This window comes from Oryzias latipes, chromosome 3, assembly GCF_053564925.1.
Source record: "Oryzias latipes strain Hd-rR chromosome 3, Olatipes_Hd-rR_3.1".
In the NCBI taxonomy this organism is placed as follows: Eukaryota; Metazoa; Chordata; class Actinopteri; order Beloniformes; family Adrianichthyidae; genus Oryzias; species Oryzias latipes.
This window is the reverse complement of record NC_136239.1, coordinates 18,467,946-18,488,131: the sequence shown is the minus strand read 5'-3', so window position 1 is coordinate 18,488,131 and position 20,186 is coordinate 18,467,946. Positions and strand designations below refer to the sequence as shown.

The following is a 20,186-nucleotide window of genomic DNA, read 5'->3' as shown; positions in this document are numbered from 1 at the left end:
ATGGGACTTTAATTACAACACGTTAATGACATCAAGAATAATCCAAATAAACGGCCCTCTTCTCTATTATGGTGGATTAGATCTTTGACAGATTAGTCAATCCCTCACTGTCGGATTATGCTGTCAAAAGTCATCCATCTACCTTTAGTATTTCAGAGCAGAAACGGACACTGTGAGTCAGAGGCTTCCTCCGACTCGATCTTTGTCACAGCATTTTTGGGAAACAGAGGTATCCATTACATTTTCTCGTCTGCTCCATTTGCCCACATCTCTTTCTATTTTCAGTTCTGTTTTGAGTAGAAAGTTTGATTGATAAAGTAGAGACTTACAGCTGGAACAGAAATGAAAGATTTTTGAATTTAACAAGGATGAACCATTAAAAATGCATATTATCTCATTATTCTTGCTGCCAAATAACTGAAAATGATCTGCTCAATAAGATGGAAAATGGATTTTGCTTGTTTTCTCTCTCTGACCCGACAGAGGACACATGAGGAGGAAATAAGGGAGGGAGGAGACTGATCGTTTAAAAAAAACTGCTCTAGTGCACTAATGTCTGTGAAACCTGAGCTCATATTGGATCTGAAGGACAACATAAGACGAGCCTTCCCCGCTGCACTCCCTCTGTTTAAAGGTGAGGATTAAAGATCAGTGTTTTACTGGCTGGCTAATAGAAAGCATTGTACAACATCATGTTTGTGAGAACACAACAATGTTTAATAGTTGTTTTGTGTATGTTTTTAAGTAACACAACCACTTAGAGGACAAATGAAATAATGTCCAGCAGAGACAGTTGTCAGCACTCACACTCCAGCTTCACATACACACAAACATCAGAAGGCCTTATTAATTATTTGTAGCCACTTGACTTCATATTGTACATCCAGTGGCTTGGTCAAAGATTATAATTACCACTTCCCTGTTTGTATCATTTTCCATCTCCTGTGCTTTTAGTGCAGTATTACTGCTCTTGTCCCCCACTCCCTCTTTTCCTCTCTCTCCCTCGTATACACAAGACTAAAAGTGCAGGCACATCATTTATTGATAAGACAAAAAGAATGTAATGAAATTATCAATGTTCTTGAATTAATTATGAACATGATTAAGAAAGCTAAAATCTCAGGAGCCAGTCTCTCATTACCCATTCACTCTTAGGGATTGCTTTCATTCAGGGAAGGAGAGGCAAAAAAGCCTTCCAGCAGAGCCCAGTCCAGCTCAGTTCTTCTTCCTGTGAGCCTGTCCCCTCGTCTCTGCCGCCAGGCCAGTTCACCGACCCTTCCTGCAGAGCGGCTGCCGGTTGCCAGGTAGTCCCGGCCGGACAGACGGTTTTCCTGGAGATGAAGAGACGAGCTTGACAGTTCTGCGCTACACCTGCAATCATGCTTTGAGGTCTTGACCTTCCTAAAACAGAGGCACTCAAGGTAAGGGGACTTGTTGGACTTGTAAATTAAACTAAATATGTTGAGGTTAAGTTTAGACACCATTAAACAGTTAAAAAAAGTTTATTTTACTCTATTTAATGCAGCAAAATTAAAAACATAGAAATGATCATTTCTGGAGTCATTGCTGTCATACTGGAAAATTATAGCAGCAATAAAACTTTCGTTACATTTTGTACATTCACACCATGGATGTTGCTCGCATGGAGTTCATACACATGATCAATATGTTAAAATTAAAATAAAGCTTTGACTGCAGTATGACAATTATGTTTTTATTTTATTTCTATTTATTTTCTATTTTCTTATTTCATGTTAAAATAGTTGAGGAGTTGACTGTTTCTACAAAGTGACAGTAAGACTTTGAAGTGTGTTGTACTCAGATATTATTTAGATTAGTCTGAGTGGTTGTACAGTGTAAATGAGTACATATATTAAATGCATTGTGATACGAAATCAACAAAAGTCAGAAAAAATATGTGTGAGAATTGTATTATCCATAATAGTGTTTGGGGACTTCACCTTCTGAATTTTAGTTTAAAATTCCAGCTCATGCTCAAATTATATACACATTTTTATGTGAACTTATAATTCTATTTTAAACAAAATTCTCCAGCCTGTATCGTATTATTGAAACAACGCTGAAAGTGATGGAAATGTAAAAGTTGAACATCATTTTTTTCCTCCTTCAGCTAGCAGAGTGAGTGGGTATTTGGGGCGATAGTTCCCCAAGAGTTTCAAACAAAATCTAAAAGCCAATCCTGCTGTAGTATTCATGCAAGCTCAAAATATTTCTTTTGCACTTTGACACAAGCTTGAAAATACACACATAAATACAAGAATGTACACATGTGCATCCTTTCCCATAGCAACAAACAGACCATGCTGACACCAAAACATAAACACATTGTTGCGTTTTTTTGTAAACACTCAATTTAAGTCCTTTTTTTTCTTTATCTATCTAAAGTAATCTTTTTTTATGGAATAACGGGAATTCTGACTTCAAACATTTTTTTAAAATGTCAATGTTCTGTCAAACCGAGCTCAGAGAGACAGTTCCTTCTCTCTTCCTCAAGAGAGAACACAGAGAACACAGGGGTTAATGGCAATCCTCCTGTCCCTGAGATTGATCCAAGTATTGGATCGCACATAAAGCTGCAGTTACTGGATATTACCCTGCTGCTATCGGCCTGCAGTGATGGCCTGGATAAGAAGTGCTTACCAAAGAGGATCCTCCTTTAGGGCAGATATGGTTTCCCAGCCCTCTGGGAACAACAACCACATGCCTGCTGCTTGCTCAGGAACTTTCAACCTCATTGAGTAAATCCAGGGGTCTTATCAAGTTACTGGCCTACTGAACTACTCTAAAAATGTTTAGTCCTCCTCAGATTTTAAGCTGCGATGGGACACGATGGCAATGAAACAGCACCTGCCTCTCATTGATAAGGGTGTTTAGTTGGTTTGTAGTATTTTTAATGTCAGATAGAATGGAGATTACCCAAATTCACGTCTTTGCGGAATGTAGTTTTATAGATTTTGCTGACTGGATTAGATGGTTGTCTCTAGGGCAACAGACAGAGAGGTTTATTTCTACCATAAAGCTAAACATTTTACATCATCCAAACATTAACTACTTTAGCTTTTCTCTTTGCTCCTATTGGAATTTCTTTAAAGCCTCCTAAATAGGTTTCCTTCGATAAGCTATCCTCAATCAGCCCGTTCTGTATTCCCTGTTGTGGTTTTCCCCAGATTTGGATAGGGACTAACTGAATACTGATCTGTGCCAAGGTGGGCTGATCTACCCATAAGCATCTGCTGTATGTCTCTCTCTGGTATTACCCATGAAGCACCTGGCTCATGTCGCACTCCAACTACCAGAGCCCAGATGGCAGCTAAGCAGGCAAATTATTTCAACACAAAACTCTGATGTCCCACACCAGCACCGTGGGCCACTTTGGTGCCCTTCTTTCCTGTTTTGAGCTTTGTTGGAGAGGACTTCTGCCATGAAGCTATAAAGATGTCAAGTAGATAATCACAGCCTTTGACAGTGTAGTGCTTGGCATGCAGATGGGAATCGCGTCATATGTTGTCCCCTTTAGAGAAGAGGCATTTGGCAGAGTAGGACAGAGCAATGTTTGACCCTAATGATGCAGATGTATGCTCATAACACTTCAGAACAACATACAACGTAGCTTTTGTATATGTTTTAGAATCAAGGAGAACTATACACGTCTTTTAAATGCAAATTTTTATCTCTTGACTATAAACTATCTGCTATAGAGTAATTCCAATCTCAGACAGCTCCTTCACTCTTTGATTCATTCATAGCCTTTTATATTGTGTCCCCCTGGTGGCCATATAAGAGTGCTTGACGATAAGAAGAGAACACATCTAAACATGACTGTTTGCCTCACTCCTTTGTGCTGTCATAGTAAACACTCATAATCATCCGGAACACAACCTGTTCACTCTCCCAGCTTTTATAAGTCGATGAATTTTCATGCAGCGCTTCTCAAGAATCATCTGACAGTAACAACCTGTAAAATGCTTCAGGTGTTGTCCACTATATGCATTCACAGAATTATCCCTTGTGATTGGGTAACCTTATAGCTTCCACATCTTTATCTGAGGTCGCAATTTCTCTCTACATCCACTGAGAGGTTAATGAAGTGTCGCCATTAGGGCCCATCTCTTGCATCCAAGACCACATCAGAGGAAGAATTGCTTGTTGATTAAGCTGGTCTTTGGAAGAAGATGCAGCCCCCTCTATGATAACCTACTGACTCCAGCATTAAAGACTTTATCACAGACAATATGCCTCTATGGTGATCTATTGGTACTAGAGATGTGGCTTGTGAGTTTTCTATCTATGTTGTAGTAAATGGGAAGATAAAGGATGTCACTTTTTCGTTAACGTAAGCATTTATGGAATTAATTGGATTATGACAAAATGTATTAACAGTGTTATGTTTGACATCCTTTCCTGAAAACTTTGATCACAACACATTTTATATTGTCAGTTTTAATGAAATGTCACAAATTAAAACTATTTTATCGTATGAAAGCTTTATTTATAAAGGATCAACTGTCACAGCTGTGTGTCAGATCTTGTAAAAACTAAGGCTACAAGAGCTACACACAGCCACAATGGTGTCACTTCAACTATTTTGTGGAGTAAACCTTAAAACAAATTAGCTGAAATAAAGCAATAAAGACTTTAATTTGTCCCAGTACAGTTCTATCTCATCCTTCTGCACTCCTCCTCCTCTCTCCTTCTCCCTGATGTGTATCCCATCTGCTTTGGGGACACCTCCCCAGCATGCAGGAGCAGGATAAGCACACCATTTCCCTGTCAATACTTTGCTATTAGCCTCTGCAGATCCATATATCACTGAGCTGTAGGCCATGAGCCGGTGTAGGGTGTTCTTGTTATCTGAATAGCCAAGGCTAAGGGTCTCCTCTCTGCCCTGCACTTTGATTTATCCAACCAGCAGGTTAATGAGAAATGGAGGCTGGCCCTTTTGCCCTTAGGGGCTAAAACCATGTGTGTATAAACGGATGGAGTTGATGGATAAATGGGGGCATCATGGTTTGTCCTAAAGAGAAACTTCTGATGCATTCTTTGAAAACAATTTCTTTATCCATACCATAACTTGTGCTAAGTCTTGAAACATGATTCAAAGGTATAAAAGAGCACAAATGAAAGGCTCAGTCATGTCCCTCACATGTCTCAAGAAAACAGCTCTACAGGGGGCATTTCAGGGTCACTCCAAAAGGTGGACTTGTATTTGTTGGAGGTCAGATTAACTTGAGATTTTAAATTCATCGTTTTTCTGCAAACCCAAACTTTCTAAAGCGCTTCAGCTGGTAACCCAGACAAGATTCTGTGAGAAAGCTCATCAAAGCAGAACCCCATTGTCATCAATTTACTTATGTTTTTTTGAAAGTGGAGGTGGGTCTCACCCATTTTTCATAACCAGTCAATGATATATATGGATATTTTCCACAGTTGTATTAAGATTAGTTTCCTTCTATAACTTCATTCATTTTTTCGTGTAAACATTTTGAGTTGCATTCGTTTTGCTTCTGCGAGTCATTTATTCATTTGAGTTCACTTTTATTGGCTCCTTTTGCCAGAGTTTCTGAAACTTTCAGCTCACCTTCTCAAAGAACCACCTGCTATTGAATCGAGCAGCTTTCTGGACAAGCAGTCTGACAGTTCATGGACAGTACGTCATGCACCACATGAGTTTTCAGTTTGCAGATGTGCAGAGCTGTTTTTTGTGTGTTTTTTGCAGAAAGCCATCGCAGCTGGGTGCCTGCTTCTGGTAAGACTGGAGGCAGTAAACACATTTCCTTTTTGTGTATTTTAAGGGTAGGCAAAAATACAATTTCCCACTGTGGACTGTCCCATTAAACCTTGCAGTGTAACACACAGTGTAATGCCAGCTTAGTGACCAAAGAGTCAAGAGACCAAACAAAAACTGTCAAAAAATCTCTTTTTGTCTTTTGTTCTAGTGAAAACATGCATATTATGGATGTTTTTTTATCTAAAGCAGACAGACAAATGATGCTTAAATTCATATGCTGCACAAACTGGTTTTAGTGATTATAGTGTCAAAAACACACAATCCTCTTGAGTGCAACTGTGAAGTTTGCCTTGATACAGATAACTGTATAGGGCAGCATGACATTTTGAATTTACTTTAAAACATATACACATAGGAAAAATTATGCTTCAAAAGCAGTTGCTGAGAAATCTTGTAGATTATAATGATCAACCCTGTGTTCATTCCTTACTATTCTTACTCATTCATTTTGTGTGTTTCTAGTCATTAACAATACGTGACATGAGTCCAGTAAAGAACGATTAGATGTAATCTAATCTATTGTAATTCTAAGATTTTTTTCTTTAGCACTTCCAAAGGACAGACAGCAAGTTGTGCTGTCTGTTACATCAGTGAGTTTGAGACCTGCAAATGCTTGGCCCCAATCCAAGAAGAAACTGTCTAATGAGCAAGCTGTGTCAGTGTCTCTTACAGGTCCCTCTCAGCAGTCTGCCTGAACAGTTTTCAAAAGTGTGTGCCTGTTTGTGTATATCTGTGTACAAGTTTGATAGCAACAGAAATTCTCTAAGTTAAAGGCATTTAGCTGTGGGATAGAGATAGAACTGAAGAATTCACAGTCGAGCACAACAGGGGAAGACAAACCATTGCTAGATAAATGTCCTACTTAACTATCGCACTGGAGTGCATTGCAGCAAGAAGTCAGACCGCCTCCTTTGCTTCCTTTACACACACACATACACACACACATGCAAACACACCTTTCATGAAAATATCTAACATATGGTTATATGCTTCTTGCTTGTATCCCAAGGCCAATTTTCCAGCTGGTTCCCTTGGAGAACAGAAAGACTGGGGGGGTGTGTGTGTGGGGGGGGGGGGGGGGGGGGGCAGAGGAACATAAAGCAGTAAAACAGAAAAAAATGTGTGAACATTTTTAAGATTAAAAAAAACTGGAATAGAAAGAATAGGTTGTGAAAATATAGCCAAAAAATTAGAAAGAGTAGAGTAAAAGCCGTATGTAGTCATGGGCTTCCTATACATCCATAGCCAGTGGCACTTGAGTAACAGGTTCAGACTGCTAAGTATCTGATAATTAGTTTGCCTTTCAGGCATGAGTCATTATGGTCCGGTACAAACTAGCAAACCCTTATCGTGGATGACAGCTTTTCTCTGGGATTTACAAAGTGTCTTACAACCTTTTAAGGACCCACTCCCCTGCAAACTGTGTTTTTGGTGGTTTTTACATGTTCTTGTGGCATTTTTCTCATTATGTAGGACATACATGCAGAAAATTAAGATTGAAATTGTGTCTTTGAGTATTTCCTATTTCAAATTGTTGTGAATCAAAAAAAGTGCTGTAGCAGTGACATATGTGCTACAATCTACAGGCCACAAGTTCCCTGCTCTGCTCAAGTCGGATGCATCCAGTAGAAAGTCATACGTATGTCTCTGTTTTCCCTCATCCTCATCTGGCATCTGGCTCAAAACAGTAGGACTGGATTGCTCCAATATTTCTTGCCATTTTTGTTGCCCCGCTAATGTTATGTTGGGGCTGTAATGATATGTAAGCAAGGGGAAAAGAGTGACGGACGATTGTGGAGCAAGCTTACTCCACGCCAATGGATCTGCCATCAACTCAGATGTGAATTTCTTGTGAACTACTGCTGCTTTGCAGAAAGTATGTCCTAAAAAGATTTTGGCTAAAAACAGCATAATCCCAATCAGAAGAGCACTGGGAACACTTTCAAAATAGATCAAAAGATGATGAGGGACTTTAAGCAGAAATTGTGCCAAAGCAGTTAGAGAACATATTCATATAGTTACCATTAGCTTTAAAAAAAAAAACCTTTTTGGTGAATAAAGGTTCAATTTTTGACCTCTAGGTTTGTAAACATTTTAAAGAGAAATGCACCTTTGCTTTTTTTTTTGTCATTAGTTGGGGCCGTTTTCTTTCTTTGGCTGCACACCTAAAATACTTTTTTACTCTTCCATCTAGTAATTATGTTGTGTTTGTCACATGTCCGATATGTTAACTTAAGTATCACAGTAAAAGCCTGTACAGACACTTGTACTGACCTTAATACACACATGGCAGAATTGACACAGTGAGCCTATTTCATATTTACACTTATTAAACCCTGCAGACCATAAAGAAAATTAACATTTTTTGTTTTGCTTTTGATTAAATACAAAAACCTATTAATTTAAAACTAGTTTTATTCTGATTCAAATTACAATTAGTTTTTATGTTGTGCAAGAGACTATTCATGATAGGAAAGATTGTCTTTTTTTATACATGAAATCAGATCCTGTACTGATCTGTGCAAAGAGCAATGGGTTATAAAAAGATGCTAATTCAAAGACCTAATAAAGCACAATAAATATCAAACAAAATGCAAGAAAACCCAATAGGGGCGGGAGCAGAAAAAAATCCTATTTCACTCACTGATGCTAATGACCTGTCAGCCCTCCAGACATTCTTATTGTCGTGATTGCTGCTCTGCATTGTCTTTTAATAGACAATGCCTTGTTAGGCCACCGTGCCCTCTGCCTTGAAAGACTTAACATGACTCTCGTGGACCACCAGCTCATCATCCATCATGTTTCTGTAACCAGATCATGGCTTCAATCATAGGGAAGATGAGATGGTAGTCTATTAATCTCCCATATTAGGAAGATCCATTTGTGAACACAAACGGCCCAGAGAGGCCATCCTTTTCACTTGTTGTCTCCAAATCTGATTAGCAAGTATAACGACATGTTGCTGAGGGTCACAGGAGATATAGATTGGCTTTGCGTGCATCTCTGCTCTCGCTGCCTCAGTGTTGGAGGAATGAACAATTTTTATTTTCAAAGACTCCTGGGGATTTACAATGCAGACACCTCACATACTGAACGAAAACAAGATAATGGTGGACGGAGTTTACATGGACTATTTTTATTTGCAAATCAACATTCTACATATTTATGTGAAAACTTTTCCCCCTCTGCATTTTTTGCAGGCCTTAATAAAGTGTAATGTAGTTTTGATTGGCTTGTAGTTAGGTCTTTGAAGGCACTTAAGGAGTAATGATTTTCTTTCCATCTAATCAAAACACACATTTGCAGCTCTGCACACTCTGGCATGTTGAGGTTTTAATGAAACATCTAAATTTGGGAAGCTTCTCTGCGCTGTCATTCAAACCGTGCAGCTGTGTAGATTGTTAAGGGAATTTCAATAAGTATTATTTGCAATTCAAGCAAAGATTTAAGATTTTTAGCTTTGCTCACAAATCTCTAGTCATCAGTTAAAGAGCTTCTTCCATTAATAGCAGATAAAAAGATTGTTTTGACTAGTTCAATCCAATTTTCAATTCAATTTTATTTGTATAGCCCAAAATCATAACAACAGTCGTCTCGATGGGCTTCGAAGTAAAACATGAACTTAAAAGGATCACGAATACAAAGAGTTCAATAGGAAAATACTAAAATGAACTAACAAACTGACTATGCTATACTGGCATCCCTGCCAGTCTACATATGGAGTTTACAATCTAAATATTTTCATGTGTTGTAGTTAATTAATCTATACATCATTTTAACTTGTTGGTGTATGGTTCTTGATTTTAAAAGAAATATCAATTGCTTTTGTTTTGTGGCACGGGGTAAATATAAATTAAGATGTCAATTACATTTTTACACTTGCCTAGAAAGTGTAGGTATTCTTTTAGGAGATTTTCCTTTTATCAAAACTATACATATATCCATTTTTCTGTTACCTTAAGTAAAGTTTATTCTGGGACCATTTGACGATTTTTACACAGAGTCAGAGGTCAGAGCCCAATGAAGAATTCTATGGGAATGATATCATTGGACTTTATTTAGCTTTTGTATCACACTCACAGCAGTATTCAGTCAAGTATCTGGTTTCTGTCTCTGGCCTGGCCGTGACGAGGAGGAGGAGGAATATCAGGTTCCAACAGGGAGCAGTGAGCACGAGGAACAGATCTGTTTACTTGGGGGAGGTAATTGATTGGGATGGAAGGTGGTGGTGAGGAGGGAAAGAAAGAAAAAGTAGTGGTTGAAGGGGCAAGGAGAGGAGGGTCGGTATTGATCATGTGACTGCTCCTGCCATAACCCTAGATATACATCTGTACGTTTATTGCACCGTAACACCAAAAATATAGTTTATAGTGAAAGAGCAGAGAAAAACAGTCTGTGTTCAATAAGGGGGCATGCTCAGACAGTGAATCGTTGGGAAGCTGTTCACTCTTTCAGATCCATTTTGAACTTTTCATTAACATTCCAACCCCAGTAAAGGCTATGTTACAGGATATATCTATTTGTCGTGGTATAGTCTGTCAATAATACCAGTGTTTCATTGCATACATTTTTTAATTAAATTGTGTTGACTTTGTGACAGTGAACTGACTTTTCTTGTTCAAAATTAGGACTACACTTTATACAACACAGCCTGATACGACACCATTTGCTTTTAACACCAGCACTTTAGAAAGTTATAGAAATGAACACAAAGCAAAATGTCACATAAAAACAAAAATGAGCTCTGCCGTGTGTATTCTGTCCTCCAGGAGTAATAAAGAAAATGTGCTAGAATTCCGTCTGCTTTCCATTTACTTTGAATTGAACGGGTCACATTAATTATTTATCGGCAAAACTTCCAGCTATTATTACAGAAAAATACTGGCCTGTATCTGAATTCTTTTTATGTGTCAAAATACAAACGCTGGCCTTGTGAGCACGGTAGGCCGCCGTCATGCCCGTAGCTCACAACAAGGGAAACACAGAGTCGATCAAGAGATGGCGGGGGGGACACACGGTTTTGAGACAGTCACTTAGCAGGTTAATTGCAGGAGTGTTTTAGATGAGACGAACAAATGTTTATTTGTGTCTAAAAAAAATATTTGACATGAAATAAAGATTGCAGGATAGAAAGAATAGAAAGTGATATTTAGGAGTTGCTTGCCTTGCCATTTTTAGTTTCACCATTACTCTATCCTGTCCAGATGGATGTTTCTGTGTTATTCACTCTGAGGTTATGGTTTTAGATTGAGGGCACGCCCAAAGCCTGCCATTTGTGTTGAAGGAATCCAATGTCAGTACAGATGGAGCAGAGCTGGGATTGTTTGCAGAGGTAATGGTGGTTTGATGATGTCATTTTCACTGACCTGAAGAAGAATTGACCTCTGTTGTGTGAGCATTTCTAAAATGCCACCTGCACAATTATGCTTGGAGTGTCCTTGGGCTGTTGCATGCGGGGATCTTTTTATTTGAACTGGGAACACACTCGGAGTAAACACAGGCACAGCTTGCTGATCCGTACCTGCAAATTTACTGAAGACATGCTCACTACATGTCAATTGTGTTCTGCGTGAGGATTCAATAATTTATCCATCAATAGTGACTAAGAGCAACTCAAACATTTAGGGATTACTATTGGCATCAAATGAGATGTTTTTAAAATAAAGAGATTTGTTTCAGTCCAGGATTCTATAGAATTTGTGATAATTTACAACAGTTAACTTCCTCTTGTGTGTCTTTAAAAAAAACATTTAAAACCATAATGTTGGTTTAATCCTCATCTTGTTGTCAATTTGTTCGAAAAACACAAAGCAGAAAAACAAGAAAAAGTTGAAGAGAAAAAAAGAACAAAAGCAACTAGCAGAGAAAGCGAATTCTCCAGAGAGATGTATAATTCATGCTCACAACTGTGTTTGAGATTGTGATAGTTGTGTTTTTCCCTCTTTGAATATTTTTTTCATGTGTTAGGATGATCATTGTGTGCTTGCCGAAACCTTGTCCCATGTCTGAAGGGTTCAGACAGCCAAGAGGCTGGATTTAGCCCAGCCAAGACCCAGGTCAGCCATGCTGGGTCCTGTCCTTTGGTTGGTGTGAGACGTTATTTCCCCGGTGAGCTGACCTTCTTTGTGTCCGCATTAAAGTCACTGTCACAGCTGGCAGAGAGTTTTACACCCATACGTCATCACTCAGGTTTTTTGGCAAGGAGTTGTATTAAATGAAACTGGGTCATCCTATTTCTCCCAACGAGATTTTTACTGTTTCACAACCTCATGTACTTTTATGCTGATTATATAATGATCAAGTTATTCCATCCAGTTTGTCTTTATGGTTCCTCTTCCACTTTGGGTTGGATAGTTTATCTGTCAACATACACAGAGATTTATCTATAATCTCTTGAAATGAAGTCACCAAATGAAGCAATGAAGGCCTCAAAGTTGTGACCAACTTCACAGCATCCCTCAAAATCCTGCTGAATTAAACACTTTAAAAAGTTATATTATAGTTCTGATATTTTTTTAATTATGTGCGTTAACTTTTAAAATATTGAGTAATGTTAGCATCTGGTTTGAAAATGTAAATATAGGCTTTAATTTTAAAACTTAAAGATAAAGCAAATCATTACGCGTAAAGTTGAAATATACTGTCACTTTTTCCAGGACTGACTGCAGTCTAATTTCAGGAAATGCAAAGTTCTACTGACTTGCTTTGTTTCTAATTAGTTTAGTCAATTAATTTTTTATATATTTTATTTGCAACGTGAATATAATGGACAAACAGCGAGCCAAACTCCTTCCTAATTGAAGAGAACAACATGACCCAACTGGTAACTTTTTTAAAAAAAAGTCTTCTAAATATAGGATTTGTGCTCATTTTAAAAACATGTAAAATTGCTCTGATAAAGATGTTCCAGTTTTTTACTAGCTATGCTAAGGTGAACAAACAGACTACAATGTCTGTCTGCAGTAGACAAACAATCATTAATTATACAGAAAAGAGCATTTCAAATGGCAGTGTTACATCACTGCATGTTTAACTGTGCAAAACAAAAGTTGCTGAATATTTTAGTGCAGTAGAGCTGACGGAGTGAGGAGACACCGTTGTACTGCTGTTCTGTCTCCTCCTGTCTGGGTCTGCCTGTCTTGGATTTCACTGCATAACAAAACCCGGTTTTAGAAGCTACTCTCTAAATAAGCATCTCAATGTCAGAGTAAATTTTATACATTGAAGCCAAGAACAGTGTACACTCACCATCTAACCTTTTAGCTCATTTGTTAGTTTCCTAAAAATGTGGTATTACTGACCACAAATACATCTGTATTCGTCTCCACTGAGGGGAAAAAGCATTATATACACTATGAATTAAAAATATATATATATATATATATACATTAAATTAAAAATGTCAGATGGTCATCTGAGGGAAAATACTTGTTTGATTCAATGTCATTTCGATAATAAAGTGCCATCATCATACATGAGGGCTGCTTAAACATTGATAAATGGACTATTGGGATGAAGAAGCACTGGGATTTCATGACAGGGATATGGACAAAAGGCTTTTCTAGTTTCTGGATGAAAATTTAGCAATGCAGTCAGGTCCCTACTTTCTCAATAGTATGTTTTATGCATTTTTTCTTATATATTTATAAAATATTTCAGTCATTTATCTCTTTATTAAAAAAAACTCATACCAAATATCAGGATTTTTTTTCAGTTCAGGGTGAATAGTCCCATGAGAGTCCAGCTTCCGCTCCTGTATCTCCACCCCTTCCTTCATATCTTATTATATCTGTTTGGCTCATAGAAAAAGGAATGCTTTACTCTCCAGCTTCTCTTTCAAATAGTCCATATTTCCTTCAAACTTTAACTTCAACTGGCTCACTCTGTTAAACTGAATGACTAAATTACTGCAAAGAAAATGTTCTCATCTCTAGGGATCTGAACCAAAGCATGAAATAAAGACATATCAAATTATGATACATTTGGAACAGGATTTCAGTTTTTACAAAACTATCCTTCTACAATGTTTAAAGAAAATCATGTTTTTAGTGTTTTTTTGTTTTGTTTTTACATGTTCTTGTGGATTTTTTCGGATGATGGAGGACATATATAAATGAAATGAAGCTTAAACTGCATTTCTGAATATATCTTTATTCAAATCATTGTAAATCAGCGGCAGACAAAAAAAAGCTTTTTTTAAAAAGAGTTTATTTATGACGTAGAAAATACGCTGGGCAAGTCGCAAGCTCCCTGTCCCTCAACAGGGGGGGAAGAGGCGGCGGTATTGCTGCAGTGATTTTCTAATCAACAACTGTCCCTCTGCAGAAAACAAAAGGTTTTTTGTTCTTTTTTTTTTTTTGGTTAAAGACTGTATAATCATCATTAAAAGACCACTGGGAATATTTTAAAAATAGATCAAAACTTGTTAAAATGTTGTCAAACTGTTTTTTTGTTTAGGAAAAAAATAATGGGCAGAAGTGTACAAATTCCATTTACAGTCTTTTTCCAACTGTTACATATGGAAAGCCATAAAATAACTACAATGGTGTAGGTAACTCTGTTAAGGTGGATGTATTCTGCAGAAATCACAAGAAAGATAAGCGGTTCAGGCAGAAACATGGATCAGGACCAAAGAAAGCAGGCTTGTCATACATTACTCGAGACGTTTTAACTTTGTCACAGGAACATTTGCGAACTGTGAGGCACTCTTGTTGATGCTTATAGCCTGAGGGAGTGACAGAGAGGAAGAGATGGTACGCTACCACAGCGTTTGATCTCCAGCACTGCAGGAAATGCAGGTATCAGAGAGATGGTTATATCTCTCACAGCTGTTGAGACTCTCTCACAGGACTTGTTTAGGATACATGCTAAACTTCTGAAAAAGCCTCTCACCACACAGTCAGAGAGAGGCTCTTTGAAACTGTGTAAACATGTGACTCGACAGACTAAGCATCACCCACCAAGGCTCTGAAACTGAATGTTAATAGGTGCAATTTCTTAGCACATAATGGAAATCAAGGCAATGAATGGATCCTGCCCTCTACTGTCAATAATGAAAATGACATCTATAATCAATTAGCAGGTGTTCAATAAGGAGTGGCTGCAAGCTAACAGCTATCAACAGAAACGTACATTTATTATGAATTTCTTTTTTTTGTCGGAATCCAAATTATTGTTTTACATTGAATACAGAACATTGGAATAATTTGCCAATAATGTCCTCATGTTCAAAATGTTATAGTTAAATGTGTATTTTTAGTGTTATTTATTATTTATATGCTGTTTTTAATAGAGCTATGGTAACAAGATAATTTCCCCATTGTGGCATGAAAAAAAATCTATTCTATTCTATCCTACATTAATTGAAAAACTAGCAAAGTAAAGTATTTTATTTTGCTACGTTTTTTTCACCCCCTGCTTCATTCTTTTGCTTTTGAGAAGCACATTATCATTGCACATTATCACAAACAGACTTGTAGGGAGCCATATTGTTCACCTCCTGCTATATGCAGGGAGCACAGCATCCTCTTCTGGACAAAAGTGAAATTAGAGGTGTGTGAGGTGAAGTAAGCATCTCTATCTCAGATGGAAAAACTCTCCAAAGATTGCAGAAAAAGCAGTGATGAAAGCTTTTTATTTAATATTTCCCTCATAATGCCAGACAGTTAGAATCATTGCAAGTGCTTAACACTCAACTAAACTAATAATTGACAAATAATTTGCACAAAAAATCCTGTTATTGCACGGGGAAGCATTAAAAAATATCTCAAGATCAATGTATTTGATTAGTTTGGCTTTGATGGTACACTGGTGAGCTAATCAGGCCAGAGGGATCAATAGAGCACTTGTCATGCTGCCTTTCGTGCTTTCTGTCTTTGGATAACTACAGTGTAAATGACTGCGTACTAAAGGAAATCGTACTGGGATGCATACTAAACCCTGCATGTGCAGCATTGTGCACATGGGAATCTCTACAGACACTTAGGCAGTTCTTAATCAGTAGTGTGTGAAGAGCTTGTCCCTGTTACACAGCCCTCTATGAGTGTGTTATCATCATATTTGTCAGAGCTGCTTATTCGTTTCTAGATCAGTTTCCTCAAAGTGTATTCTTTACAGTCCTTGTAGCAAATCCTCGTGGTGCGATCTTTATTGCTGCTGATGGGCTCTGGGGCTCACTCCTCCTATTTCTTTGCCTTCTTTTTATCCTCTCCCTTTTCTTGTCAGGGATACAAAGAGCTACAATGCAGCCAGATGGTCTTTCTGCCTATGTATTGTCGTTTTTGTTAAGAAACTAATTGCTAAACAAAAGGTGCTGAGATGTCCTGTCGTGTACTCTTTTAAATTCTCTACAGCCACAGCTCCATTACTAATTGAGCGACTAATTGTAAAAGGAACACAAAAGAATATGATTAAGGGGAATGAAGAAAAGCAGAAGATTGAGGAGATGGAGATCCTGTGCTTTTCTACAAAAGACAGAGATCAAATGAACGCAAAGCGGTCCACAATATTAAAACTTCCCTGCAACAAATAAGAAATAACGTTTTTTCTTTTTCACTACTCTTAATTTATAAAAGGAAACTCGTTGGTAAAATAAATACCGTAATTTACTGTGCTTCCTTTTATATACATGTTCTCAATGACATGTCTGAAAATGGATTATTTTAGTTTAGTCATGTTTTAAAAGATTTTTCCTTTTTAAAATGGTTAAGTCTCAAGACAATTTACACTTTTATCACTTTGATTATTCTAAGAGGCAATGAGGTTTTTTTATGATCAAGTTTTATTTGTCTTGAAGTTGAGTTATGTACAGTGGGCCTCAAGTGCAAACCACATCAACAAATCACTCAATGTCAAAACAAATTAGAGCTCACGACTACTAAAAAACCAAACACTACATTTTACAAATGAAAACACAATACCAGAAATAAAAATACAGTTAAAAATAAAATAAAATAATGTGAAACAAAGTAATAATGAAATATTCTGAAAACAAAAGTCTATTCCAGAAATCAAAATTAACAAACACAAGAAGAAACTGGAAAATTGCTGATTGGCTAATGACATTATTTGGCAAAGTTATTTTGGCGGAAGCAATACTGGATATGATCCGTACTAATTATTAAACCTTTAGTATGCGGATAATAAAGACACATTTGAAAAAGCTCAAATGTCAAAAATCAAACATCATAATCCAACCAGTAATGTCCCATAGTGCTACCTTTTCCAGTTTCTTATTTTTTTGCTTTTTAACATTTCATTTTGATTTCTGGAAACTACAGTTGTTTTCGGAAAAAACATGTCACTTCTAACTTTTTTTTTTTGTTGGAATTGTGTTTTGATTTCAGGAATCTTAATTGTCATTGTGATTTTTAATTCAATTCAATTCAATGCAATGCAATTTTATTTGTTTAGCCCAAATTCAACAACAGTCGCCTCGATGGGCTTCATATAGGTCAGGGGTCGGCAACCCATGGGTCCGGAGCCACATGTGGTTCTTTCATCCATCTGTTGTGGCTCCCTGTGACTTTGGAAAATAATGAGTATTTTATAATAATTAAATTTTATTTTAGTTTTTTCATTTTTCATGGCATTTCAAAGGCGCTGCTAGCTCCGCACGAAGCACGAGCCACGTAAAAAACAGCTTCGTAATGAGCTCGTTTTTATCGGGCGAGACCTGCAGAGCTGATAGCAGGGAGAGGCACGCGGGGCGGCTTCAATAAACACTCCGATCTTCTACCGGGAACTTGACTTACCGCGGGGCAGAGACCAACTCGCTGATGACAGACTGAGAGTTCGTGCCAGCGTTGCCAGATAGAGTCAAAGGTTTCCAGCCGAAAAGTCATCTGAAAACCGCCAGACCCAGCCAAAAACCGCCCAACACAGCTTTAGCTTTTGTTGATGTTTTTTTTTTCATACTGGACTGATAAAATAAAATATTTTTCTAAATAAAAGATAGTTCAGACTAAAAATAAAATGTGTACAATATTGAATATTTCTTCAGCAGGCTGCCTTCTTCCATTCATTTTCTCAACCCGCTCTATCCCCGCTATAACCTGCGTCCGGCTCTTTCATCCTTGTGCTGCGCTGGAGCGACCCGACTATCGTATTTTGCGCTCTCTGTGTAGGACACACTGAGGAGTGCGGGGGGAACCAACTCTCAGCTGCAGAGGATATGAACAGGTGAACAGGTAGAGAGGAAAAGCAGGTGGAGAGGCGGAGGAGGGGCTTTGGCTTCAAACTCTGTCAGAGAGATGCAAACACGGGCGTCAGATTCAGACGCAGCTTTCCCTGCAGGAGTTGAAGCAGAGACTTTCTCTGGGATGATTTTATAAACCCAAACATGGAAACATGATTACCAAGTAGAACTCTTCAAAATAAAAATCCTGATCTCTCCACATTCTCAGTGTCTACCATGCATTGATAAACACATCGCTCCATGCAGCGATCAGACCAGAACCAGTAACTCCTCCCAACGCGGCCGCGGTATCATCCTTTAAAGAACATAATGTGCATTTGCAGGGATGTATGCTTCAGACGATGTCCGATTGGCCAATCTCCATGTCAATCAAGTCCCGTACTTCTCAGTGAGGATTTTGATTGGCTGGTGGATTTTAAAGAAGTAGTTTTTTTTTTAATCTTTTCAGGCCCGCGATCTACACTCATGTCATTGAAGATCGACTGGTAGATCGCGATCGACGTAATGAGCACCTTTGAATAATATATACATGCATAATATATATAATGATGTCAAAACGGGTTGTGGCTCCGGGAGCTTTCTTTTTTATTAGGGGCGGTCCCAAATGGCTCTTTGAGTAAAAAAGGTTGCCGACCCCTGATATAGGTAAAAAAAAGTAAAACATAAAATCAAAAGGATCATGAATCCATAGAATTCAATAGGAAAATACTAAATAGAACTAACAAACTGACTAAACTAAACTGGCATCCCTGCCCTTGGACCCTCCTTCGCGGTAAGGAAAAACTCCTAAAAAAACGAAGAAACCTCAGGGGTGCCCACATGAAGGAGGGATCCTCCCCCAGGACGGACAGGCGATTTACCAGAACTCATGGAGAAGAATTAATTTATCTAACTCTACAACTACATATTTAAAGTCCAGCAGATGAGCTTCATCCAGATGGAGTTGGGGCGACGGCCGGGGGCGCAAGTCGAGCCAGAGACAGGATCCACCGCCAGGTGTAGGAGCAGGAGCAGAGACGAGGTACACGGTCAGGTACAGAGCAGAGACGAGCCAGAGGCAGGATCCACAGCCAGGTGTAGAAGCAGTAGTAGAGGCAAGCCAGAGACGAGGTATAGGAGCACGGATGAGCCAACTGGAATCTGGAAGAACTCCCACTCCCCAGGAGGGGAGTACTCTCAGGAGAGTACATGAATCGCACTGCACCAAACAGAGGGAACTAAATGATGAATAATGATCAAGAATAGAGCAGAGAAGGAGGGTAGAATTCTAGAGACAGAGGACAGAACCCCAGTGCACCATAGCTACTCCAGCTTCAAAATTACTAGCAGCCTAATGACAACTAATTTTGATTGTTATTAAGTTTAATTTAAACACATTAACATTAAGTTAAATAATCTCTGAATACTAGCTAGTCTGACAATAATCCTGTCCAAAGAGGAATGTTTTAAGTCTAACTTTGAATGTAGAAACCGTGTCGGCCTCTCTTACATGAGCTGGGACTTTATTCCATAAAACAGGAGCTTGGTGGCTAAATGCTCCACTTCCAACTGTATTTATACCAATTCTAGGAACCACAAGCATTCCTGCATTTACGGAGCAAAGTGTTCTATTTGGGTGGTAAAGCACTGAGGTCTTCTGCTTGTTCCTGCTAACAATCTAGCTGCTGCATTCTGAACAAGCTGGAGACTTCTTAAGGAACTCTTAGGACACGTTGCTAACAAAGAGTTACATTAATCCAGTCTAGACGTAACAAATGCATGGATGAATTTTCCAGCATCACTCTTAGAAAGTATATTTCTGATCTTAACTATATTCCGCAGGTGAAAAAAGGCAGTTCTACACGCCTGAGATATGTGAGCCTTAAATGATCAATCCTGGTCAAATAAAACCCCTAGGTTTCTAACTGTGGAATTGGGGGCTATACTTACGCCATCCAGGGAGACTATCTGATCAGACAGAGCATCTCTGAGGTTTTTGGGACCTAGTATAATGACCTCAGGTTTTTCTGGGTTCAGGAGGAGGTAACTAATTGTCATCCAGGTCTTGATGTCTCTGATGCAGGCATTCAGTTTCTCTATATTGTCATTCTGGTCAGGTTTAATGGATAAATACAACGGCGTATTGTCAGCATAACAATGAAAACTAATGCTGTGTTTCCTGCTTATGTTTCCTAAGGGAAG

The 20,186-nt window shown here is 38.3% G+C and overlaps 1 long non-coding RNA gene across 2 annotated transcripts in view; it reads left to right on the top strand.

Moving 5' to 3' along the window:
- The first annotated feature begins 411 nt into the window (after positions 1-411).
- The window catches only part of LOC105356948 (uncharacterized), a 28,993-nt gene continuing 9,218 nt past the window's right edge, over positions 412-20,186 (top strand). For both annotated transcript variants that reach the window (XR_013654836.1, XR_910992.4), the window contains exons 1-2: positions 412-634; positions 1,261-1,421. This is a non-coding gene — a long non-coding RNA (uncharacterized LOC105356948). The remainder of the gene's footprint in view (positions 635-1,260; positions 1,422-20,186) is intronic.